Here is a 12,546-nt window from a genome sequence, read left to right on the forward strand (position 1 = left end):
TACTGAACCCCATTAGCGCACTACGCAGCTAATGAAACTATCAGTTAAAGGACTTCATTAGCATGACGCTTCCTCATGATTTTTCCAGCCAATATATGTGATGTGAAGCGAACTCCCTGGTCATTGATCGAGTTGATATCATCACCTTGCTTCCATTTTGTCATTCCAAACTTATTCTTCATGTTTTTTTTTATGGCTCTGTCCTGATCTTTCCCAACAAACTCCTCTTTGGGATTTAGCTCTTGATGAGGAAGTCTTGTGATTCTCCGTATCAGCATTGGGTCGATAGGGATCCTCTTCCCCATCCATAAGCATCCATCGTGCACCAGCATGAGAAGTTGTCACACACAATCTATGCTTCCTAGACTTCTGCCGAAGTGTGGCACATTCAACATATTCATCAAGCCCAACTACGCTAATCCATCTGACCACTGTTGCAGTTCTAACCTTGTCACACCACTCTCAAGGTAGTGTACTTGTTTTAAGTATCTATCTGGTATGAACTGTAGATATTTATTTCTGTTATTGAAATCATAGTCCACAAACTTCAGTTGTTGAATCTTCCCAAGGGTTTCTCCAGTAAATCACACTCACTCTGGCAATAAAGGTGTGAAGGTGCCATACTTTACATCCTTCGACTCTTTCACTAGTTTTACATCTGTTTTTATTGGTGGAATATATTATGGGAGAGGCGAAAAAACGTTGTGCCATTTGTTGCCATTTGTACTTTCTCTGCTTCTTCCTCACTATCTCTCACTTGTTCGGGCTCTTTCTGAGGCTCAGCAGGTCCCTTTTCTTGTTTGTTCTTCGGTCTCTCCTCTCTGGTCATTTTCTTTCACTGAGATCTTTGTTGTGTGTGTGATGATGATGTTACGGGTGGTGATGTTGTTGTGGGCATATCAGCTGATGCTACTTCCATGACTCCAACTAAGCCCTTCTCACTAAATACATGAATAAATTCTTCAAGCATCAGGGCATCCATGTGAAAATTTATGAAACTTTCTTTGTAATAGCAATATTCAAACTCTCATGGCAGCAAAGTGCCAAATCTAGGCGAGACGCGGCTTTTTACAACAAATCTAAATTTCTAACCCCATCATTAGCTCAAATTGTGTTCATTAATTGCATATCTATCACTAGATCCAGTCAATTTGTCCTAATAAATGCATCCTTCCACGTATTTCAGTGGCAACTTTCATTTTTAATGGTCATATTTTTCTGGTGAAATTCGACACATCCAATATTGTAGTGAGAAACCCCTTTTACATCGACACTCCTATGTACTTCGAAATAATCCAAAGTGTAGTGAAATAGTTTTACTACGTCGAAGCTCTCTCTGCAGTGTAATTTATAGTTCATTGCCCACTTTCAACTACCGGTGGCACTAAGACTCTTCTTCTGAGTTTGAGGTGCAAGAACTATCATGCTCCCAACTCAACTTGCCCTCTGCAGTAGGGTTAACACATTCTTGTTCCTTCACTATCATCTAACAGATATTGTCTATGTCAGTTATGCAGTATTATTCTTTGACTAGTTTTGTATATCTTACTCCTTCTAATGGATCCAAGGGAACAATTACTCTCATATTGTTTCCTTCAAATATTACCAACCCCTTCTTTAGATTAGATATGGCCATATTGTCAAAGTCCCAATCAATTCCAAGCAATGCAGGGTAAGGGTTATTGTCATCGACGATCTCTATTACTTCAAAATCAGCAATAGTGCAAACTCCTTCAATATCCATTGTGACACCTAGTAGTCTTCCCAGAGGGAAGATATTTTGCTTATTTTCCATCCATAACTAAAAGGGTGACCACTGTAGCTTTGGCTTACCCATTAATTCCCATGTCTGCTTCGTCAAGACATTAACATCAAATATTAGGTCCATAATAATTTGATCCATTTCATATTCTTCTATCTGTGCACTAAGCCTCATCTCTCTTTTGGTTCTCTATTGTCGATGCAAATTATTGACTGCGTGCATCTCACTTCACAGTGTTTCTTTGGATGCACAGGAATGTATCAACTCCTAAAGCCCTTCTACAACCTTTTAATCTCTTAACAATTTCATACAAGTCCGCAAAAAATACTTTAAAATACCTACTTGATTTTCTGAATCCTAATCTTATGTCAGAGCTCAATCCTATGTCGGAGCTCGGTCCTGTGTCTAATTTGATGATACATTGTAATTATGTTTCCTATCAAGCTTTGGTTGTACATTAGAGATCAAAGCTCCAGCATCAATAAAACTTTTCTTTGCTTCCATAAATACTTATTTTTCTTTCTAAATATGAGAAATAGGAACTTTCTCAGCAGTATTTCTAATCCATGCACTTTCAAATTCTTTCTTTTCATCCGCTTTATTACTATCAGTCGCAACTCCACTTCTAGTGACAATACTAATTTGAGGTTTGTCGGTCCTCCTTTCAATAGTCATCAATTGAATATTTTGTGTCGGTTGTTGATTTATTTTTTCTTGCATCTTCACCATAAGTATAGGAAATTCTTCAATTACATGGCCAAAATATTTATAGTACTTACATGTCGTTGTGGGGTTATGGTAGTCTTTTGCAAAATGACCTGGCTAACCGCAGTTATAGAAAATGATTTATCCACGTCCTCGACCAGCTCCAGCACCTCGAACTATTCCTTGGTAACCTTATCAACCACCACGATGTCCATTTTCCTCATGTCCATGCTCTTCTGCTTGTATTCTATGAGTGTTAGCCTCCATCATTAGTTCGTAAGCCTAACAATTATTCTCATCATGTCCTATTGATTTACAGAATTTTCATTATAGATTCCTTAGAATTTGTACATATTTATTGTTGGTCATGGGATCCCCTGCAGTAGGTTTTGGGGCTTAAAGCCCAAGTTTTGGTCAAAGATGGTGTAGAACTCCGCGAAGTACGGGCACGGAGCGCAAATTGTATAATCGAGTCATAGGGTTGTCCACCCTAAGAATTGTAATTTAATGTAAAGATGTGTCGGCCTACCCATGGTCCGCGGAACCCAGGATTGTATAAATAGATTGAGGCTATAAGTGTAAAGATAGATAAGCTTAGAAAAGAATAGATAGAATAGCGAAGGCATGGTTCAAGGTGAACAGTGAGATATGAAATGTTCTGGGTCATAGTAGTAGGTAGAGGCTCTGCAGCCGAGTGCGCAAAGGCCTAGTAGAGTTTGCAGCTGAGTGCGCGAACCCCTGCAGCTGAATGTGCAGGGCAAAGTTGGGTCTGTACTTGGGATTGAAAGATAATAAAGAGAAGTTTACTCTGTGCATCTGTTCTTGAATCTGTATTTTGACGTTATGCATTACTTTTACTCTACTTATCTACTGCGCGCACTTGATGAATAATCGTATGGATGTTTATATGTGAATTTAATATAAGTAATCAGCTAACAAAGAATAATTAAGGAAGACTTGGGTAAATAGCACGAGTCACACTGCGGCTAGACCTGCGCAAAGATAGCATCACAGGGTGTGGGGTGCCTGTAGGTGCGCGTAGCACAGTAAGTGTAATGGTTGGACCACGTTCCAATCACCTTGTATCAGAAATCCCCATGATGTGGAAACCTGGTTCTAGCACCCTCCCATACTACTTCGGGTGATACCTCAATCTATGCTCCACAAACTGTTTCCGAAAGGGCCAGTAGTACCAGGATTTTCTTGGCTAAATCACTTCCGAACTTGGGTCAAGTCCCACTAAGCCAACAAATGGTTTCATTGTCGGGACCGGGATCTGCATAAGGGATATCTAATTTCATGCCATTGGAACCCAACAAAGAAGGAAATTTAAGAGTGGTTGGATAAGAAGATTCACGAGTTCGCAATGCAGGAAAATAGAAATCTGTGGGTATCTGAGGAAAAGTGGTTGGATCGCTATTTGTACATTGAAATACACGAGATTTTCTTTGCATCCTTTCCATTGGAGCTGTATGAGTGGATCGCAAAGCTAGAAAATAGCCAAGGAAGGTGTAGGCTTAATAAACCAATAGTGTGGACTTCGAAACTAGTGCATAGACTAGAAGCCTTAGAGGATAAGATAGTGTGAGCTATGGACCACTGGCTCAATTGAATAATAGGAGGATTTATCACTAAGTTTGCGGTAGACATGACCATGAGCTATAGTGAAGCAGAACGACACTTTCTTAAAGGACTGCGAGGTAAGTATATGAAGTCTTTCAATACTTGGATTAAGATATTGTGCGAGAAAAGGGTCATGCAAATACAATAATGTTTGGGACTACACGGAGCAGAAAGATCTACAAAAGCAATGAAGAATTAGAAAATAGTCCCTTAATTTTACCCTCGTGAGAGAGCGAGGAAGAGCTCGCGAAGGCCTCTCTGAGAAGCTTGGTCAGTTTGATAAGGCAGTGCATTCCAAGGTTACCACTTCCACCCACACCACCACCTACTTCACCTCCCTCACCTCCATAACCACCCACTCCACCTCCACCACCTCCATAGTTCAGTATGGCGAGCACGATCAAACTACCAGTATTGAGAGGGGTAGGGAATGAGGACCCACACCAATTCTGGTTTGTGGTAAGAGTGGTATGGGAAGCACAAGGTGTCATAGATGGCAATATTAAGAAGGCTACATTGGTGAGCACATTGCAGGATCACACATTAACATGGTACATCAAACACTCTAATGACCACCCAAACACAGGGATAGCAAAGATCCAAAATGCATTGAACAGAGAATTTAGTAGGCCAAAATCAGAGATGCAGTCAATCATCGGGTTTAAAGAGATCGCAATGCTTCCAGGTGAGACCCCCTGGGATCTGGACCAAAGGCTGAAGAGTATGATCCGCGAGGCAAATATGACGCTAACGGATGCACAACATCATGCATGGTTTGTAGCATCTCTCACACCCCACTTGAGGACATCGTTGTCACAGCAAAAAATTTCTACCCAGGCCGACGCATTGGAGATGGTGATGAGATTACATGAGACCCCGATACAAGAGCCTGGGTTGGGATTTTAAAAAATCCACGTGCAACTGCAGAATCTGTGTTTGGAAATGCAAAGCTTGAAGTAGGATAGGGCACCGTGGCCAGAGACACATGAGGAAGTATGGTGCATAAAGTGCAAAGGCCAAGGCCATGACAAGGATCATTGCCCAGTATTCGCGAACTACTTGGCAAGAGGAGGGCCAATGCTGTTGAGACCGGGGGTGCAGGAAAGTCCGAGTGTGGCACCCACAATTTGTTAGATAGGACGAAAATACATGACGGACAATTGTCATTTGCTGCAGAAATATACACAGACACCCCAACAATTGTTTTGAAATTTTTGGAGGTCGATAGGCCACGATGAGCGCACGTGCTACAGTTATGAGCTAATGATGGATCGGACCCCAGCCTATAGGATGCAGACCAAAATGCGAACCCTCGACCCAGATGTGGGGATGGAGCATGTTGGATTTCAGGGGCGAGGTCAAGGACACGGAGGAATGGGACCAAGAAGAGGCTGCAAAAAATTAATTTGTTACAATTGCGGAGGACCAGGGCACTATGCCCACGATTGTACCAACCCAACAAGGATATCCTGTACGTATTGTGCTTAGTTTGATCATGAAACAATAGACTGCCCTACATTGATCATAAAGATGCATGAAAAAGGGGTATTCCAGCCTCCCCTGACTCAAAATATACAAATGATGAGGTTTGACCTGCACGAAGAAGACCTGAATGTAAACATGATGCTTAGAAGCATACTGCAACGGGAGAAGAAACGGGGAAGCAGCTAGAGGAAAGTACATGGGTTCGCAAGGCTCCTGCAAAGGAACCCGAGTTTGACTTAGAATGCGTAAAGGATACATTCATGGAAGCTAAGAAGAGCTTCGCGGAGGCCTCCACTTCAAGTAGCATGGATCAACCAGAGCCATGAATGGATCCTTCAATGCTCACTACCTTTCTAGAGACATGCAATAACCTGTTACGTGAAAACAAGGTGGTTAAACGACTATAGGAGCTGATCACCAGGTGTACGAGGGCAGGAGAACCCCACCTAGTCAGGAGATTGGGAAAGCATGCATTGTGCGCTGGAAGGGAAATGAGGTGGACTGTGCAGATTTGTGAGTATGAAATGGATCAGGTAATCCCAGTTCTGGGTTCGGACGTGAATGTATTGCCAAAGCAAACATGGGAACGCATGGGCAGGCCCACACTACAATGGTCCCCTATTCAATTATGAATGGTGAACCAATAGAAGGTTTTGCCCATGGGAAGGTTACAAGGGGTAACAGTTGATATTAAAGGTGCAAGCACACAGGCAGATTTTGAAGTAATAGAAATTTTTGATGATAGCAATCCCTATCCCGCGTTGTTAGGAATAGACTGGGTCACCGATATGAATGGAGTCATCAACCTAAAGAAGTGTAAAATCATCTTCGAGAAAAAGTCACTACGCATAGTAGTCCCACTGGACCCAGTCGAAGGAGCGCACTACACTGAACTAGTGTGCGATGATGATATTGATTGTATTTATAAGATAACTACACAAGACTAGGATTGGGTGAATCTGACTACAGATGGGAGGATCTTGTGGGAGTTCAAAAGCTCCTGCACTTCGGATTTGGAAAAATAAGTAGAGCGATGGCGGAATCGGTTGCATGAAATGACAAAGCTGAATTGCAACATGATGATTCGATCACTGCATTCCGTGACAATAGAGGAAAGAAAGTTGTTGACATATGATGGATTAATGACAGCGGATGAATTCCTAAGCAAATTTGAAAGCGCAGTACTAGAACAGTAGCGGCTCGATGCATTGAAATGGGCATTGGACGCAACAACTGCACGATGGTGAGGTACACATCAAGGAAACTTTGAGGACTAGCGTGGATGTAGAAGGATGATGTGCCTAGGATTCGAAAGCCCCCAGCTTCGAACAAAATTTGGTCAGAAAGGATGGAAAAACTTGCTCTCTCACCTGTCTCGATGGGTACAGACATGTGTGGGGCAACGAGCACACCAGAATAGGACAAAGTAGCAGGAAAGGCAATGTGCACCACAAATGTTCCATGTAGAAGCATTCACGAAGATATGTGGAATCCTGAACAGAGTTCACCAGGTGAGACGAACTGATTGGGACCTATGCGTGCTAGCGATTCGATGGGCCTACAGGGCCATGTTCAAAAACCTGAGTGCGGAGATGATTTTAAAACTGAAGAGCAAGGTTGAGACCATAATTTTGGAGGAAATGAATCCTCACGCAATAGCTCCCACAGTTGGGACAGTATGCGAGGACCAGGACAAAGGAATTAGGCAACTACGCGAGGACGAACATATGCAAATTCAGGAAGCCATTCAGTGAGGGAACCATAAACTTCGCGAACTCGAAGAAGATCAAGTATGACTGAGGAAGAAAATCATGTTAATGGACGTGGAGATCAAAAAACTGGAAAACGAAATCACGCAAGCATGTCACGTTGATAAAACTAAGAATGACAAGACCAAATACTACTACACTAGAAGATTGTCAATCGAGCATTTGTGACTCTGCTACCATGGCTGCGACCGCACCTTACTAGACAAAGTAACCAAGCGAGCGCACCGCATAAGGAAGAACTTGTGGCTCTAACTATCGCTAGGGTAATTGAGGAGTGCCCGCAGACTAGGCTGGAAGGTGAATTGAAGCCTTGCACAAGTGTTGCAACCACCTGACTAGCCGTAGGGAGTACAATCTTAGCGCTCCGAGCAGTTGAAAGAGAGTGCAGGACTATAAAAGAGTCTATGGGAGAGCCGCGTGATAAGGAAGTTGCACGCAAGATTAGTATGTCACAGGGGTCGTGCCCATGTAGAGGGGTCTGCGCTACCACATGGGTAGGCTAGGAGGTGACCGTTGGTGTCACTGTTCATGACAAGATGTTCAATTTAAGGCAAGATCGTCGTACCAGCAGAGTGACTCAGGACGAGTCACGATGATTTTTTTTGGGGGCTATTGGGAATGGGATCCCCTGCAACAGGTTTTGGGGCTTAAAGCCCAAGTTTTGGTCAAAGATGGTGTAGAACTCCATGAAGTACGGGCATAGAGTAAAATTGTATAATCGAGTCATAGGGTTGTCCACCCTAAGAGTTGTAATTTAATGTAAAGATGTGTCAGCCTACCCATGGTCCGCAGACCATGAGATTGTATAAATAGAGCGAGGCTCTAAGTGTAAAGATAGCTAAGCTTAGAAAAGAATATATAGAATAGCGAAGGCATGGTTCAAGGTGAAGAGTGAGATCTGAAGTGTACTGGGTTGTAGTAGTAGGTAGAGGCTCTGTAGCTGAGTGTGTAGAGGCCTATTAGAGTCCACAGCTAAGTGCACGGACCCTTGCAGCTAAGTGCTCAAAGCGGAGTCGGGTCTGTACTTTGGATTAAAAGATAATAAAGAGAAGTTTACTCTGTGCATCTGTTCTTGAATTTGTATTTTGATGTTATGCATTACTTTTACTCTGTTTATCTACTGCACACACTTGATGAATAATCGTATGAATGTTTATATGTGAATTCAATCTAAGTAATCAGCTAACAGAGACTAATTAAGGAAGACTTGGGTAAATAACACGGGTCATGCTGCGGCTAGACCTGCGTGAAGACAGTATCATAGGGCGCGGGGTGCCCGTAGGTGCGTGTAGCATAGTAAGTGTGAAGGTTGGACCGTGTTCCAATCACCTCATATCAGACATCCCCAGGGAGCAAAACCTCGTTCCAACACCCTCCCATACTACTTTGGGTGAGACCTCAGTCCACGCTCCGCAGACTGTTGCCGAAAGGGACAGTAGTACCAGGATTTGCTTGGCTAAATCACTTTTGAACCTGGCTCAGGTCCAACTAAGCCAACAGAATTTTCATTATAGATTCCTCAGAATTTGTACATATTTATGTAACAAGTAACAGTCTTATGAATGATTTTCGCCTCTAGTCTTACACATTTCTTACCATAAACTAGATCCTACATTCAAGGGATTCGGTTCCCCACTAGTCATGTAATTTCTAAAGATAGGGAATTGTTCTTTAGAATGGCTCTTCGATCTACACTTTGTACACCATACTTCTTCTATAACTTATTTGATTTTATTCATGTCTTGTATCTATAGGGTTAGGTTCGCTAGTTGATTCTAAATTTGTTGAATGCCTGCATTAGTATCTCCTATAGGCAAAGCTTCCAATTTCATCGCAATTTTTAGAGCATCAACTTGACTTTCTATCTTTTTTTTGCATCAATGGAAATCTGATATACAATAGAAACACAACTATAAACCATTCTTGATGTTGTTGCAGAGCTATGTCAAAGCTTACTTGATCCAATAACACCTTAAATCTCTGATCAAACTCCCAAATAGACTCAGTAGATTTTTGTTTGATTTCTTTCAACTCGGTGATGCACTACGACTCAGACTTTGGCTTCTTACACTCTTTTATCAATATTGTTTTAATATCTGTAGATGTTATGTTCTAATTATAGGAATACTTCATATACCATGTAAATTATCTATCTCGGAACGTCGTAACAAACTGTGCTTTATTTATATTCTCATCGTTGATCTCCTTCGTTGTCCATACAGCTTCACATAAAAACCAAAACTATTACAAATCCTCCAATCCATTTCTTTTGAAAAAAGGTAGCTTAATATTGTCAGTCATACTTCTTCTTGGAGGGGAAGGGGGAGGAGTAACGGGAGAGGTATGTAGGGTAGGAGGGGTAGGAGGAGGGGAGGGGCGGTGGGGAGGGGCAGGGGAAAAGCCAAAAACCCTATCTATTACTGTATTCTGGCTTCTGCGAACTCATAGGCTAGGAGGGTGAATACTGCAAAGTTACCTAGGGGTTTTGAGGGTGGATTTATACTCTTTCACTTTCAAATTCACTTAAAAGAGGACTATAATCAGTCTCTACAAATTTCTTTAGGTCTTGTCCACGAGATTCTTTTTTGGTGTCTACTCTATATCTCTTTCCACTTCACGTTACTCCGATCTCTTGCTTAGATTTATCTCTCTTCTTCCAAACAAAAGTAAACTAGCAATCTGATTTCATCCATAAAACTCCCTTTTCACACAAAAGCATCTTAATCCAAAGTTTCATAGATTTTAAATACTTACCTCGCGTTCCTTTGAAGAATCATCATTATGCTTTGTTGTAGGACACAATCGAGTCTATAGCGAACTCAATAATGAATCCTCCCAAGATGTTATCAATCCAGAAATCGATAGCCCTTGAAATCCTATTTTTAGTGTTTTTGATTCGTTATATGAGTTCAAGGGTCCACACTGTAGGTTCTTCACCTTTAAAACAACTCTTCCTTTCGGTCAACCTCGATATCCACTCGTACATGTCGATAGGAAATGAAGCGAATAAAATCTCATCTTGAACTGTAAAATATACTTCTCTAACCAAGCTTTGAATATCAGACGGGGGCTTTTATTCTCTTGATCTGCAAGATCTCTCTCTTTTAGGTCTATCCAATCTTATCTCCTTCTTCGACAGGTACCAATCCACATCTCCTTCAAACATATCCCAGTATCAAAAACAGAACCATTTGTTGGCGTGGTTTGGGATGACTTAAGTTCAATTTATACTGTGCACCAACAAAACCCTCAATCATTGGCCCTTTCGAAAACGACCTGCAAGAAGATCGTAGTCTCACCCAAAGTGACTATGGGAGGATGCACAACTAGGTTTCTGCAGCCCTGAGGGACTGGGAGATGTGGTATTATTATGTTATATTATTCTTAGTACTTATAAACCACTTCTCCACATTAGATTAATCACTTAAACATGCCATATAAACCATCACTGTGCTGAAGTAAAATGCAACTGCAATAACTGCTACTTTACAATATATAATAAGATTATATACACATCAAAACACAAATTTAGCATTGTTCACCCAAGTGTAGGGCTATGTCCACAAGAAATGTTTCTTAATATAATAAATCTTTGAACAAAAAATAGTTCTTGGCCTACACACTAAGCTGCAACTTGTATGCACACTCAGTTGCAGACTTAGGCCTCTGAGCACTCAGCTACAAAGCCTCGCCTTCTCTACCAAATTACATATCACAATAATTTTCCATAACATTGATCTCGATCAATTCAATTTATTTCTCTTTTTATTATTTTAACTTATATATACTATTACATTGTAGGGTTACATCATCAAAATTCCATGGTCCAAATACCATGGACTCCCTAAAACAAGTAACTATGGTCCCAAAACCATTAATCCCTTACAAAATCGCACATTTTTACAAAAAGGAGGGGCCTTGACCTGCCCTTATGACATTGTGTGGTATATTCAAAATGCTCAACTGTGTGGTCCACTTCTTTCTTCACTATGCGGTCCACTTCATGCTCAATTGCACGCTCCGCCCCACAAAATGCAGAGTCTTAATTGCCAAAATCTAGGCCAAGTTTGGCTATGACCAATAGGCATAGGGTTCACTTCTCAAGTCTATGATATTTTTGTTCTCTTACTTCACAAGGTTTATTATCATATCATATGACTTACTCTATTTTACATTTAATTCCCATGATCCTATTGTACATAAGTGGGAATTGAGATCAAATCAATTCTTTGTTTTTAAACGAAGAAGTTATTCCACAAATTCAAATTTCATGCAATTGACTTGTTTATGCTTCTTTTACAACAGGATTGGATTATGGAACAATGGGAAAAGAATTATTATATCAGTGTCATTGCTGGTGCTAAAAATGGAAGTTCTTTGGTTGTTATGTGCAAGGGTAGGCTAAGCATTTCTTATTTGGGTTACATTATTATTTTGTGCTATTGATTTTCACTTTTGTCATGTTGTATGATATGTCCATAAATTTTAGGACAATAATACTTTTTTGGTGCTTATGTCCAAGGGTAGGCTAATAATTTCTCATTTGGGTTGGGTTATTATTATTTGCTATATATTTCTATTTTTGGATGTACTATGATCTGTGCATTTTAAGGAACATAATATTTTGTGTCATTGGTCATGTCTAGGTGGTGACTAGTTCTATTATTATGTAAATAATCACAATATAAGCTTAAGGTTAGGGTTTATGCATCTTATTGTCATAAATAAGGGTATCCCTTGTGTTATGTATCTCTTTATGCTTATCAATATAGCAACCAGCTTCTTCTTGTTACCCATGGAGATATATTCCTTCATTTTTTCAGACCACCAAGTGTTATTCAACTATCTAGTGTGCAAGTGTCCCCACTATTACTTTTTATATTTTCTTTTCCTACTTTCTGAAAGTTTTGTCCCATTTTGTATACAGGGATGCAAGAAATGGAATCCAACTTTCAATTGAGGTTTGTTGGTTCTTTTTTTAAGAGAAAATTTAAATAGAAGATAAATAGGCAAAAAGTTAATTTTAGTGTGTAACTAGGGCTAAATTTCAAGAATTCTTCAAAATTCTTTGTAGATAAAATCAAAGAGATGTTATGGATGAAATTCAATGGAAAACAACTCATGCATTGTGCAGACCTTCAGTTGTTTCTTGAGCACAGTGGTATGGGGTTTTTTTACAGATGAGGAAGTTTCATGTGGTTT

General features: G+C 40.6%; 1 pseudogene; it reads left to right on the forward strand.

The window, feature by feature from the left end:
- The window catches only part of LOC149239235 (casein kinase 1-like protein HD16), an 81,833-nt pseudogene extending 70,043 nt beyond the window's left edge, over positions 1 to 11,790 (forward strand).
- Positions 11,791 to 12,546: the final 756 nt, after the last annotated feature.

This window comes from Pinus tabuliformis, chromosome 8, assembly GCF_031772625.1.
Source record: "Pinus tabuliformis cultivar Carrire ecotype Pingquan chromosome 8, CPIR1, whole genome shotgun sequence".
Taxonomy (NCBI): Eukaryota; Viridiplantae; Streptophyta; class Pinopsida; order Pinales; family Pinaceae; genus Pinus; species Pinus tabuliformis.